The following is a 13,474-nucleotide window of genomic DNA, read 5'->3' on the forward strand; positions in this document are numbered from 1 at the left end:
AGGCAGAAAGTCTGGGCTTCCAGCAGCTCTGAATAGGTCCCTTGACTTCACTGAGCCTTTCTTTCTTCTGAGCCCAACACTGGTAGGAGGAAGAAATGGAATTATAATATGATGGAGGCGCCTGCTGCAGTGTCTCGCACATACGAGGCTCAGTAAATATTTGTTCCAACTAAAACTAAAGTTGAGTTCATAGGATTCCATTCCCTGCAGTAAAAGAGCCAATTTCTGTCTCATTTCCTATTTTCTATTAAAGCAAGGTTATCTTTATATATTCTTTCCTGTCCTGCAAGGATGCTTCTTGGCTTGGCTGTTCCTTGTGTTATTTCTCTTATGGCTGGACAGTAAGAGGCCCCAGCTGGCTTTCAGGGTCTTGACTGGACAACTTCTTTTTTAAGCTGTGACTTAGAACCCTGTGTGCTAATAGAGTAAAAGAGGGTAAGGCACACATTGTGTAGTGACAGTCCCAAGCACTGATCTTTGTGGTCAGCTGAGGAGGCAGGGACCTTGTCAGGCTGATGTTTCCTGTAGGACATTTGATGAAGAAAAGGTCTCAGCCTCCATCTGCCTACCCAGCACTCAGTATGCATAAACCCATCGCTCCAGCCCAGCAGGCTTTCCAGGAGGTCACTGGAAGAGTCAAGAGCCAAGACAAAAAGCAGAGAAGGTGTCTGTAGCTGCTGCGGAGCCTGAGGCTTTATAGTAGGACGCTGCTCTGTGTACCAGCTTTATGCCTGGCATCAGCTAGTTTTGGGCTTTTCTAGCTTCTCCCACATCCTACTTTTAATTCCTGCTAAAGTAACACCAGCAGAGGTGGTTCTGGAGGAAGACAGGCTGATTTTGAATTCTGGCCGCTCTCCTGACGGTGCTTAATTTAGGTATATTTCTTAACCTCAGCCTACGTTATTTCATCTGTAAGATTTCTCATGTGGTTGTTGAGAAGATAACAGGAGACCGTGTAAAGAAAGCACTTCATACAGGGCAGGCACATTGCTGCTCAGCGAGTGAGGCCTTTCTCTCCTACCCCTTAATTAATACAACAGAATATGCCAAGACTCCAGGATACCTTGTAACTGGATCTTCAGGGGCCCTTTCACCTCTCAGAGAAAGGGGACGATAGCATCTCCTTCCTTTAGGTGGGGAATTGAAGTCTAGTGACTGCCTTAGAAACGCACAACAAAAGGAGTAGTAAGAAGTGTTTTCATGCTCTCTCTCCCTCACATCATCGGTCCCCAACTCTGGGTTGAGATCAAAGCAGGCTTTTCTTTAGCTGATGATACTCAGAATTACCCACCCAGACAAGCTGCCTTCATAAGGGAGCCAAATGGGACAGGAGTAAGAACAGGCAATACATTTCAGATGGTCAGATTTGTGGGGATATCAGAGACATCCCATCTAACCTCCATGTTTTACAGAGAAGTACACAAGTGCAGAGAGGAACAGCAACGTGGCTGGGGCCACACAGCTAGCTGGTAGCACAGACTTTATAAGAACTCCAGCCTGACTCTTTGTTCAGTGCTCTAGCCACTTATGCTGACCTGCTGTGATCCTGAGCAACCTCTCCCCAAAGGGAGAAGCCATCAGGTAGGTGACCAGAAGCATGCCTGGTTTCATTCTCCAGCCAGACACCTTGGTGATTTTTCTGAAAATCCAGCAGCATGTTCCCCTTTGTTGACATGTAAGCACATGGCAGAGAATACAGACCACCAAACCATAGACAGGAATATTTATATCTTCCCAGCTGGACAAGGGCAGCTAGCTATCCTCAGCTAGCACCAGTGCTCATGTACTTTTCATTCATTCAGCCTAAAAAATGTGTCTCCAGCCTGTAAGTCTGCATTTGTTCCACCTCTGTGCAGCTGCTGTGTCCACTATCAAGCTGGGCAGGGCCTTAGAGTTCCTTTTGGTCTAACTTCCTCACTTTGTATACTGAGGCCCAGCCAGGAGATGTGCTGTCTCTGGGTCAAACTCAAGTTAGAGACAGAGTCAATTTGGAAACCAGGTTGCTTAGCAACAGCCCAATCTCCATCTAGAGTGTGGAAGATGATCACACAGAGTGACCCTGCCTCTTCCTAAAAGGCCAGGAATGAGAATAGAAAACTCATGGTGTTTGCTGGCAGAAACAGGTGGGACAGGGCCCAGGGAAGAGCTGGGCTTTTTTTTCTTTTTCTTCTAGTATTGGATGAGGCTCAGTAGAAGCCATAAAATAAAACTAAGAAGAATCTATGTGAGGCCTGATTATGCCACTGGTGTCCTGCCTGCGGGGAACTCATTTATTTTGTGGCTGAGATGCTGGGAGCCATCAGCAGCTGCTTGCAGCTGCTCAGTGACAAGACTGATGTCAGAGATGGCCAGACTAAGGAGATGGGAGGGGAGAAGAAGCATCCCCCGCCTTCCCACCCATCAACGCACACAGATGTGTGACATCCACTCAGAACAGTTTTGCAGCCTCTTGCATTGCCGTGCATCTTCCCAGATGACACTGTCCCTAGGAGGTGGAGTGGGGGATACACCAGCCATGGCCTGAAACCAGTGTCCAAGAGGTAGTGGAGGGTGCTGGACAGAGCATGAGGGGCTACGTCAGGAGACCAGGATGGAGCCTCTCCTGCACTGTCACCTACCGAGTCAGCTTGAATAAATGATGAACTTCTCTGCATCTCAGTTATGTATCTGGAGAAAATAGGGAAGCTAGTGGTTTGTCAGCTCAGGTTCTTTATGGATGTGAGGTAAGCATGATAAAGGAGCATAGATTGCAGGAACTGGCAGGACCTGACTTAAGTCAGCCATGCGTCTCTGTACCCTGTGTTTCTCAGTGTTGTAGAGAATCAATTCATTTCAAACTTGTGTGGACCCCCATGACAGACTCAGCAGACAGAGATGGAACAGGAGCTGAGCCCAAGACTCGTGGTGGGGCCTCTCCCCTGACTTCCCAGAGGATGTGCCCAGCACAAAGACAGATCCCAAACACACTTTTTACTGGCTCACCCAGCCCTGTTCCTAATACCCTCTCTTGCCTACCTCAACCATAGCAGCTAAAAGGTCAAACATTTGCTTTCCAGGCCTCCTTTGCCCCCAGGGAAGGCCATGTGACACAATTCTAGCCAATGAGTCTGATCAATGGATAAGAGAAGTCTGCTAGGGAGCTTAGGGGAAACATTTGCTTTGTACTTCTTGCAAACCAGAACTGGATTTATCCCTAAAGGGCTCATTTTCTTAGGATGTATAATGCACTCTTCAATAACCACAAATCTAAGACAAAACACAGCCATTGCTGTGAGAAAGGCACAGGTGAAGAGCTATTGAATTTAAAGGATAACTATTTATTCCTGTGTAGTGATCAGGGACTGCTTCACAGAGGAGGGGGCATTTGAGGTTGATAGGAGTTGAATACCCAAGGCTGAGATTCGGACATGGTTCCTAGTCCCAAGCGCAGATGCCCTGAGTTCCTTCACTCTTCCAAACTACATTGTGGGGAGTCTGATGACTTTTGCCAGGTGACGCAATGATAACTCTGGAGATGATCAGATATCATCCCGCCTCGTAATCACAGAGCACCATATTCTGAAGTCCTTTAAAGATACAGTCTAACTCATACTTTTGAAGTGAGCAGAGATGGATAAAGATAAAGTCACTTTACAGACACTAAGGAACTTCCGAAAGTTCCAGAATTGTTTGGGAAGAGAAACTGCCATGTAATCCTTCCTGGAACACTCCCTCTTCTTCACCCACGTAGACTCACACACCTACCCTCCAGATGTGGTGGGAGATGCCTTTATGTAACATGAATCTGTATAATGAATTCTTGCTCATATTGAATTCCTATGAGTAGGATCTGTACTTTGAGTTGATTATCCCTAAAAGCAAGTCATGGATAAGTTCAAGTTATTTGAGTGCTTTCTCTGGTGAGCAGTTGAGTGCTTGGGTGAGATCTGTGGCTGGGCTTGGGGCTGGTGTGTCAAATAGAAGACCAACGTAGTGAAACACCATCTCTACTAAAAATACAAAAATTAGCAGGGCTTGGTGCGTGCCTGTAATCCCAGCTACTGGGGAAGCTGAGGCAGGAGAATCGCTTGAACCTGGGAGGTGGACGTTGCAGTGAGCTGAGATTGTGCCACTGCACGCCAGCCTGGGTGACAGAGCAAGACTCCATCTTGAAAAAAAGTTAAAAAAAACAATGATTAAAGTGGTAAATTTTACATCTTGTGTATTTTGCCACAAAATATTATCTACGGCACCACTTTATTTTAGAAAGTCTTGTTTCTAAACTGTCCATCTCAGATGTGATCTCTTTTATATTTTTGGAGATTATCATAATAGAAGTAAAAGAGCAAGATCTACAGTAGGAAAACCCAGATTCAAATCTCAGTTCTGTTGCTTGTTGGCTGTTTGATCTTATTCTTACTGAACTTCATTTTCCTTGTCTTTGGTCAAGTATTATGATACATATTTTTACTTCTTCACCCGGCAGAGGTGCAGATCCAATTAGATAATTTATGTGAATGTGCTTAGCAAACCGTGGAACACTAAACAAATATAAAAAATGTTTTGAGAAGATAATGAGGTTCTCTCTGGGACCTATTGTAATATTTTCCAGCTTTTCTTGCCAACGAGTTCCTTCTATCACACCTAAATTTCATCTAACACAGCTTCAGCCAGCTTGGAAATAGCCTTTCTGTTGGGACATTTCCAAATCCCACGTTTAGAGGTTCTTCCATCTGGCAGGTGTCACAGAAGACAACGGGAACCGTGAGCAGAACCATTTTGCATTTGGAACTGCAAACTTTTTGGGCCAAGGACAGACTTCTTCTCCAGGTCCGGTTTGGCTTGCAAATTCCTGGCTGTCATAGCAACCCGAAAAGCAAAGGAAGACTACTCAGTGTCATCTTTGACTGCAGCCTGGGATCGGAATGCTCTCAGGTTGGCCCAGTAAACAGCGTTCACTCTGTGTCTCTCCCTCTGGGCCCAGAGATGAGTGAGGCAGGGAACTCACCAGGCTCAAGTCATCTGGGCCCACAGCTTCTCACCTAGTGCCACTCGGCTCCCCTCTGTTGCTCTGTCTCCCAGTGGCTGTGCTAGAAGTAACATGGGGAGGCAATTTCCAGAAGAGACCTACTGGGAGATGGATTCAGTTCCACAGTGGAAGCAAATGCCTGCCTCCCACATGAAGATGCGTGAAGATGACTTGGGAAGGGGGAGCCGACAGCATTTCCATGGCAACCTCAAGCATCCCTGTTAAGTCATCACTGTGCTCTTCTGACCTATTCAAACCCTGGCAACCAGGGCTGTTTATCTCTAGGGATTCAGTTCAAAATCTAAAAATGTGAAAGACCTAAACTGAAATTAATAAGTACCTCAATTGCTAAGAAGTAGGTCTACAAAGACCTGTGATGTCACGTTCATTAATCGTTACATCGATTGTTAAAATTTTTATGCATTTGACAACAATTTACAGGCAAGTTTTTTCTCATTGCAAGAATTCCTGATTATGCACAGGAATTCGCCAATGAAATCACTATTGGGCCAAATTTTAAAAAGTAAAATTATAAAAAATATTGTAGTATTTTTATAGTTAATAATGGGATTGGGTGTATTTTAATATGCTTAATATGATGTGTGGGGCCTCAAAATGTCCATGCTTATTTCTTATATTTGTTTTTCCCTCCCTCCCATCTCTTCCCTCCCACCCTCCTTCCTTCCCTCCCTCCCGCCTTCCCTCCCTCCCTTCCTCCTTCTTGCTTTCTTCTTTCCTTCTTCCTCTTTCCTTCCCTCCCCTAATTTCTCAATCTCTCTCTCTCTCTGCTTTCTGCCTTCCTACTGAGGTGCACAGTGTCACTGCCGTCTGGGGTGGAAACAGTATGAAATAGACAAGCAGCTCTGTGGACTCAGATGGCTGTGTTCTTTCTGTGGGAACTTGGGTACAGTATGACCTTGCTGGTCCTCAGCTTCCTTCTGCACTTGTAAAATGAGGTAATAACAGTTGCTTCCAAGAGTTCTTGTGAAAATTACATTAGTAAATGCTGGCTATTCTTGTTATTATTACTAGTAATCATGATAGCAACCCACTTTTCAGTAGCGATCACACACAGACATTCCCATGTCCTCTTGCCACTGGAATGTTCCTATTCTAAGATGGGCAGGAACCATGTCTATTTTTCTAGTTCTTTTTGTGCACAGGTGAGTGGAGTATCCTGCGTAAAGTCTACTTTGTTAACCGTATTTGGTTACGATGTTGCTTTTCCCCAGGGGTCATATTGAAATTACTGTGGAGGCTTCAATGAATTCTCAAGCGCTTCTGCTGTGTCAGGTATTATCTCTTGAGGTGCTGGATCATACAAGGGACCCAGGGGCTCTCAGAGGAGGATCCAGGGCAGCTGAGGGGGCCACTGTGGGCCCAGAGCAGCAGCTAAACTTCCCAACCAGAAGGGAAATATTCCGATATTTAATAATAAGCATGGCTGTGACAGTTGCCAATCAACTTTCCTCTCTTGAGTATGATCTATTATTAATTTCTTCATGCTGTGCATGGTGATTCATACCTGTAATCCCTGCAGTTTGGGTGGCTGAAGTGGGAGGATCACTTGGGCTCAGGAGTTTGTAACTAGCCTGGACAACATAGTGAGACCCAGTCTCTACAAAAACCAAAATTAACTATGCATGGTGGCGTGCACTTATAGTCCCTGCTACTCATGAGCCTGAAGTGGTAGGAGGATCGTTTGAGCCCTGGAGAACAAGGCTCCAGTGAGCCGAGATCTTACCCCTGCACTCCAGCCTGGATGACTGAGTGAGACAATAAAAAACACAAAAACAAAAATCCAGTGTCTTCATTTATTCAATTTGTCAACACTCACAGCTTTTAAGCTGCTTCCTTGGTGCAAAACATTAGGCACAGTACAGGATGTAAAGAAGAGTAAAGAACCATACCTGGCTGGGCATGGGGGTTCATACCTATAATCCCAGCTCTCTCTTTTGGGATTTAGGAGACAAGGTGAGTGGATCACTTAAGGCCAGAAGTTCGAGACCAACCTGGCCACCCATGACAAAACTCCTCTACAAAAAATTAGCCAGGTGTGGTGGTGCATGCCTGTAATCTCAGCTACTTGGGAGGCTGAGGCACAAGAATTGCTGGAACCCTGAAGGCAGAGGCTGCAGTGAGTTGAGATCATGCACTGCACTCCAGCCTGGGTGACAGAGTGAGGCTCTATTTTTAAAAAAAAAAAATAAGGGAAAAAATAAGGAAAACATACAAAAATCAGGAAAAATAAGGAAACATACCCAAATGACACTATGGTCTGGTAAGGGAGCTATGCATATAATCAATAAAGTCAGTAAGAACAGTGTGGGAGAACTGTCAGAAGACAAACACACTCATCTTGGGATCCAGGAGCATGAAGCTGCATCTGGCAGGAGTGATCATGAAACACTTCATGGAGAAGATGACATTGAAATTGGAGCAATGAAGGATAGGTACAATTTCTGCTCAGAAGTAAGAAGGGGATGAAAGCCCGGTAGACAAAGAAGCGACTAAGAGTTTTTGACGTGGGGAGCAACACAGTCAAAGGAAGATGAATTGTATTTATCTGTGAACATCTAAAGGAAAGGAATGGGATTGGAAGTGGTGGAAGAAGGGTAGAGGGGAGAACGGGAGAAAGGTGAGGGAGGAATGGGAGATGGAAGGTTTACCTGTAAGGCTTTCCGCATTTTAGGTGAGAGGTAAAGAGGCCATGTACCAAGAAGAGAGAGATGACAAATGTAAATTTTTGAATAGAGAGTAAAGAGATTTTTTGATTGATTAGAGAGGGGTATGGGGGATGGTGGAGTATAGAGGGAAGTCAACCATGACTTTGATTTCAAGCCAGGATGACAAGAAGAATTATGGTTCTGGCCAGGCACAGTAAACTAAGTGCTTCCTCCTACCCGTCCGCAACGATCCAATTCTCTTCTCAAAGGCAATCCTGGCTGGCTGCGGTGGCTCATGCCTATAATCTCAGCACTTTGGGAGGCCGAGGCAGGTGGATCACTTGAGGTCAGGAGTTCGAGACCAGCCTGGCCATAGTGGGTGTCTAAGGTGGAACAGCAGTTTGAACCAAGCTTTTAGAGTGGAGATATTCTTCGAGGTCAGACTGGCTGAGCACCCTGAGACTGAGTACTGGGCTGCTGAAGAGGTGGCCACACCTGGCAATGTGGCAGTCACAAGGGGAGTCTCCAATGACACATTCTTTCTCCCCACCCCAAGTTGGCTTCATCATATATCTGGGGTAGGACCTGGAACATCTGTTTGTAAAGTTTGTCTTCTCCTTCTCATCTTAGTCATTCATCTAGCAGGGAAGAATGGCTTTTGTCTGCTTAGAAATGGTCCTGGCTACTGACTGCAAGGCTGATCCTATAGGTGAGAACCTAGTGTTCCTGGTTTTCTTCCTTTACTTTTTCTGCAGTGGGGGAACAGAGAACTGTGTAGGATGCTGGGCCCCAGTCTGGCAGGAGTTGGGCCGAGAGGTAAAGGCAAGAGCCGCTGCCACAGAGCTTTCTGTGGAGAGGTGATGGTGAAGCTCTCTGGTTGTGGGCAAAGGACAGAGCAGAACAAAAGGAAGCTGGGCATGAGCCCTGGGCATCCTGCTGTGTGACAATTCTCTCACACTGCCTCTGTTTTCAGATTAAAAAAAATCTCTCATGGATAATTTTAAACCTAAAATGAAGTAAAAAGAATAGTGAAACCCCTAGGTTTCAACTCCTCACTTTGACAATTATCCACACCATGCTGATCAGTTTCATCTGCTCCATCTTTATCCAGAACCCTCTCCTCAACCTCCATCATTTTGAAGCAAATAAGGAAAAAAATATCAGACCGGCTATTCTGAGCTCCTATTTTACAGTCCAGCAGCCCCTTTGTTGGCAATAAAAATAAGCTCTGAGGATGGGAAGAAGGAATCAAGGAAGATTACCTTTAATTCCAATTTTATTTATTTATTATTACTATTTTTAAACTTAGAGATGGGGGTTTCTCTATGTTGCCCAGAATGGCCTTAAACTCCTAGACTCAAGTAATCCTCCCGCCTCAGCAGTAGAAAATTTTGGGGGATTTCAGGCGTGAGCCACTATGGCCAGTCTAATTCCTCTTTTAAACACAAAGGAGCAATCATTTATTTCGCCCATTAAAATTGTCTCTGAGCAACATACGCAGACTCTAACAAAGGGCAAGGCAAAAGCAGCTCATCCCTGGATCAGTTAAAAATAAAAGGGCTGCAATTTGTGCTTCCTGGAGTACATTCTGCATCCAGCAGCCTGATCCTAATGATAAACAAATAATACTCTACTCGTGGGGGGTAAAGCTCTGGAGAGCAGAAATATGTGCACGGTTCAAGGGGCTCAGTTCAGTAAGCAGGAGCTATCGTCAGAGCTGGGAGGCTTGGAGCCTGGGTGGTCTGCGAGTCACAGATTGTGGAGGCTGCTCTGGCTCTGCAACCGCCTTCTCATGGAAATCCCTGTGTTCTGAGTCTGCAGCTCCCCTTCCTCTTGCTCTACCCACTTTGCTCCACTTCTACACCCAGTTGTGGAGCAGAAAACCAAGAAGGAGGGTGAAGGAATTTTGGAAAAACTCAAGTAGTTGTAAATATCCTTAAGCCAGTCAAGAAGAGGTCAGACTGAAGGCACTTGGGTGGCAGTATGTGCAATGGGAAACGGCTGCGGAGGAGTCTGGATGTGATCATCGCCGGGAGTGGAATCTCTGCCCTAAGCATGTCTTCTTTGGGTTTCCATCCAAGGACTCCTAGTCCCTAAAGTGCCAAGAGGGCCTCAAACAAGTGTGGACTCTTTTGTGCCTTTGTCATCGAGGTGTCATGAGCAATGTCATAGAAAGGTGCTAATAGCACAGTGCTTTTCAGACAGGGATATTTCAGCCTCTTGGATTAGGGGAACCACGGAATAATTATGAAACATCTTGATGGGATTCAACTTTACCAAAGAATTTTTTTTCAGGGGGGATTGCTATTTTCAGTATTTTTTATTTTTTTGAGACGGAGTCTCACTCTATCATCCAGGCTGGAGTACAGTGGCGCGATCTCGCCACTGGGAGAGAGGGAGAATCGCTTGAAAACGGGAAGTGGAGGTTGCAGTGAGCCGAGATCGCACCACCACACTCTGGCCTGGGTGACAGAGCGAGACTCTGTCTCAAAAAAAAAAAAAGAAAAAGAATACCCAGGCTGGGATGCCACAGCTACATGCTGATACAAAGCATTCGTCCAGGTTTGTATAAAACCTATTGCACAAAAACTGTCAAATCCCTGTCATTAAAACCCTGTCAAGTGTATGGGGCAAGATTATTCATAATCCTCATCTACCAGCCAAGTGATGGAGCATTGCAGAGGGTAAGTAACTTGTCCAAAGCCACACAACCAGGAAGTGGTTCTTTTGACTCTGTAAAGAAAAATTATCCAAAATTTGGAAATAAAGGAGGTTATTTTTCCTCATTTGGTTCAAAATGATGGAGGTTGAAGAGGGGGTTCCAGATAAAGATAGGGCAGATGCTGATTGGGAGCCACACCTCAGCCTCCTGAGTAGCTGGGATTACAGGCGCCTGCCACCATGCCCAGCTAATTTTGTATTTTTAGTAGAGACGGGGTTTCACCATGTTTGCCAGGCTAGTCTCAAACTCCTGACCCGAAGTGATCCACCTACCTCAGCCTCCCAAAGTGCTGGGATTACAGAGTGACTGCATGTCCTCTCACTGTCACACTGGAGCACTGTTTAAAAACTCTTCTAAATATTATTTAGTTTTAGGCTGGGCACAATGGCTCACACCTGTATTCCCAGAACTTTGGAAGGCCAAGGCAAGCAGATCACCTGAGGTTGGGAGTTTGAGACCAGCCTGACCAACATAGAGAAACCTTGTCTCTACTAAATTAGCTGGACGTGGTGGCGCATGCCTGTAATCTCAGCTGCCTGGGAGGCTGAGGCAGGAGAATCGCGTAAACCTGGGAGGCAGAGGTTGTGGTGAGCTGAGATTGCACCACTGCATTCCAGCCTGGGCAGCAAGAGCAAAACTCTGTCTCAAAAAAAAAAAAAATTATTTGGTTCTGTGGGGTCAGCTTCCTGGGCATGCAACTTGTGCCATAATTTTTGCTTTTATTTTTTTGAGATAGAATTTTGCTCCTGTCTTCCAGGCTGGAGTGCAGTGGCACCATCTCGGCTCACTGCAACCTCCGCCTCCCAGGTTCAAGTGATTCTCCTGCCTCAGACTCCCAGGTAGCTAGGGAGGCGACTGCTACCACGCCCGGCTAATTTCGGTATTTTTAGTAGAGATGGTGTTTTACCACGTTTGCCAGGCTAGTCTCAAACTCCTGACCTCTAGTGATCCACCTGCCTTAGCCTCCCAAAGTACTGACAGACATGAGCCACTGTGCCCGGCCTAAATTCTTCATAATTTTAAACAAAGGCCTCTGAATTTTTATTTGCACTGGGCCCAGCAGATTGTGCAGCTGATTTTGTCTCTAGGATCATAAATATCCCAAATGACCTTGTTATTTGCAATTAAGGGCTGTGCTCTGTGAAGTTGGCAGTTAACTTGTAGATATGGATCCGGTAGGGAGGCAAATGGTTTCTGTCCATTAGCAAGAGTAATCTATACGTTTATTGCCCTGTGGAGCATTAACTAGATTTGTCCCTGACTTTAAAAACTTCCTGTGGTGCGCCTTTCCCTACGGGCTACATAAACCCCACTTCCTCAATTGCTTTTGGCGTCAGCTTTCCCATCTTGCTGATTCTCTTTATGGATTAATAAATTAAATGAAATCTTTGACAAGTGCTCATTTTATTCTGGAAGAGAATCGTGTTTTTAACTCCTTTTTGGAAATGATGGCTTGAAAGCTTTGTATTCCAGGCTCCTTCCATCATATTATGCTACTGAAGTCACACTTTCCTCTTCCATCTGCTGATCGGGAGCCCACGCTGAGTCTGTTTGTGCATTGATGTTGATGCATTTTAGGCACAACTATCAATTTTGCTTGTCTTGTCACTCTTGGTATCCTGTACATTCTTTAAAAATTGCATTTATTGATTTTTAAACAGTAGATAATACATCCACATGGTTCAAATTCAAAAAGTTCAAAAATATATGGTGAAGGTTTTGCTCCCACTATCCTGGCATACAGTTTCCTTCTCCAAAGATAATTGGTATGACTTCTACCATTATAGTTTACATATGCCTTCAAACATGTGTATATATTCTTTTAGTCTTTTCTAAAAATAGTGGAACGAATATTCATATCATTGTTCTGCAACTTCCTCCTTTCACTTAACAATATATCCTGGAGATTATTTAATTTTAGTGCATAAAGAACAAAAAACTCAAAAAGAAACCTACCTCATTATTTCATGGTTATATGCTATCCCACTGGATAAGTTTACCACAATTTAACTATTATTTTATTTATGTGTGTATATGATCCAGATGCCTCAAAGTGGATCTTATTAAAAGATATTTAGTTGTTCACTATTTGATATAATGAGCAATGATGCATTGAATAATTGTGTACATATATTATTTTGTGTGTATACACACACACACACACACACACACACACACAGATACACACAGATACACACAGATAGATACTTATATACATGAGATAAATTCCCCGAAATGAAATTGGTTGGTCAAAGAACATACACATTTATAATTTTTGATGCTCTTGAGAAATTACTCTCCAGCAAGGTTGTATCAATTTATTTCCACTTTTCAGTAATGTTCGAGAGCCCTTGTCAACACCACAACAGAAAGTATTTTGACATTTTTTTTTTTTTTTGTGAGATGGAGTTTTGCTCTTGTTGCCCAGGCTGGAGTGCAATGGTGTGATCTCTGCTCACTGCAACCTCTGCCTCCTGCATTCAAGCGATTCTCCTGCCTCAGCCTCCCGAGTAGCTGTGATTACAGGCATGAACCACCATGACTGACTAATTTTGTATTTTCAGTAGGGACAGGGTTTCTCCATGTTGGTCAGGCTGGTCTTGAACTCCTGACTTCAGGTGATCCGCCCACCTTGGCCTCCCAATGTGCTGGGATTACAGGCGTGAGCCACCGTGCCCAGCCATATTTTGACATTTTTGAACTTCGAGCTGGGAGAGAATATCTCATAGTTTTTACTTGCATTTCTTTAGTTAATAATGAGATGAAGCTTTAAAAATATATTTGAGAATAATTTTCTGGGAACTATCTGCTGCCAGTTTTTCTATTGGCTCATTAGTCTGTGATATAAGTTGTAAATATTGTCTTCCCCTAGATTATCTTCTTTAAAAAATAAAAAACTTTGTTTATGGTGGTTTTACTATGTGGACTTGTGTTTGATGGTGTCGAATTTGTCAATATTTCTTTCTATGGCTTCTAGTTTTCTGTCATAGTTAGAAAGGTTTTCCCCAACTGGCATTATAAAAGAATCCTCCCAGGTTTCTTTTGGTAAGTTTATGGTCCCATGTTTCACATATAAAT

This window comes from Callithrix jacchus, chromosome 10 (genome assembly GCF_049354715.1).
Source record: "Callithrix jacchus isolate 240 chromosome 10, calJac240_pri, whole genome shotgun sequence".
Lineage (NCBI taxonomy): Eukaryota > Metazoa > Chordata > Mammalia > Primates > Cebidae > Callithrix > Callithrix jacchus.